This window comes from Rhagoletis zephyria, unplaced genomic scaffold (genome assembly GCF_001687245.7).
Source record: "Rhagoletis zephyria isolate East Lansing unplaced genomic scaffold, Rhagoletis_zephyria_1.1 Rzeph_scaffold_71503, whole genome shotgun sequence".
Lineage (NCBI taxonomy): Eukaryota > Metazoa > Arthropoda > Insecta > Diptera > Tephritidae > Rhagoletis > Rhagoletis zephyria.
The window spans coordinates 1-1,032 of record NW_016228553.1 but is presented as its reverse complement, the minus strand read 5'-3'; the positions used below and the strand labels follow the sequence as shown (position 1 = coordinate 1,032).

The following is a 1,032-nucleotide window of genomic DNA, read 5'->3' as shown; positions in this document are numbered from 1 at the left end:
AAAAGAACAGGTCAGGTAGATGATGTACACTCGTTTCAGGTACAGGTTGAAGCGGTTCACAATCTGACAAACCGCCCCAAAGGTGGTCAGACTGCGGTGAAGTACTGGTTGAGGGCGCTGGCCCACTTTAGCTGGCGCATTGTGGTGTAGAAGCGATTGGGGATGACTAATGTTATTCTTTTTAAGCAAGTTTATAAGCAGAGAAGACGGTTTTAAGATTAAAATACATAAAAAAATTAAGTTTGCTTAAAAACAGTAGAATCGAGCCCGGCATTTGTCTTCTTGTTGTTGTTGTTGTTTCTCAAGGTACTAAGAGCTTTACCAAACAGATCTCTTTCCACTTCAACTTTTAAAGTGTGCCAAAGTGAAAAAATGATTCTTCAGTGAAGCTCAAATTTTTTGTCGATGGGCAGAATCGAACTACCGCCTTTACGGCCACAACGTAGAGTACTACCACTATACTACATCGACACTGTCCACTTTGAAGTAGTCTACCTAGGGAGCACTTTAAGGCTACGGAGGAGCACTTTAGATCAGGAAAAGTAGATCAACTCCATTATTATTATAACAGCTTTTGTTGTTGTTCAGTTTGAGCAGAGAGCAACCGGATTTTCTTTTTGCCCATTTGAGAAGAGCGCGCCGATTGAGAGTCGAGCTAAACGCTCAGTCAGACTGGATAACAATAATTAAGCTGATCTACCTTTTCCCTTTATCCGATCGCTTTTCTCAAGTGCTCCCCACAGATTACCTTTAAAGAGCTCCCACTACCTGAGACCTTCAAGAGACGGGTCGATGTCGTATAGTGGTCTAGTACACTTCGTTGTGGCCGAAGAAACGGCTGTTCGATTCAGCCCATCGACACCTTTTTTTGTTTTCATTTTCAACTCTTTTAAAAAATGCAAAAAAATAGGAATTTTTTTCTGAAAGAACGAGCTCAAACGCAAGTAATGTTTTTCAAAAAAGGTTTTTCAAAGGTAGGAAAATACTGTTTAGCCATTTTGATTTAGGTAAAACGCGGTTTTCATTTTCTTG

The 1,032-nt window shown here is 40.4% G+C and overlaps 2 non-coding genes across 2 annotated transcripts; one reads left to right on the top strand and one right to left on the bottom strand.

The window, feature by feature from the left end:
• Positions 1 to 400: 400 nt before the first annotated feature.
• Positions 401 to 471, bottom strand: TRNAH-GUG (transfer RNA histidin (anticodon GUG)). The gene has a single exon. It is a non-coding gene; the product is annotated as a tRNA-His (tRNA).
• Positions 472 to 788: 317 nt separating this feature from the next.
• TRNAH-GUG (transfer RNA histidin (anticodon GUG)) lies at positions 789 to 861 on the top strand. Its single transcript has one exon. It is a non-coding gene; the product is annotated as a tRNA-His (tRNA).
• Positions 862 to 1,032: the final 171 nt, after the last annotated feature.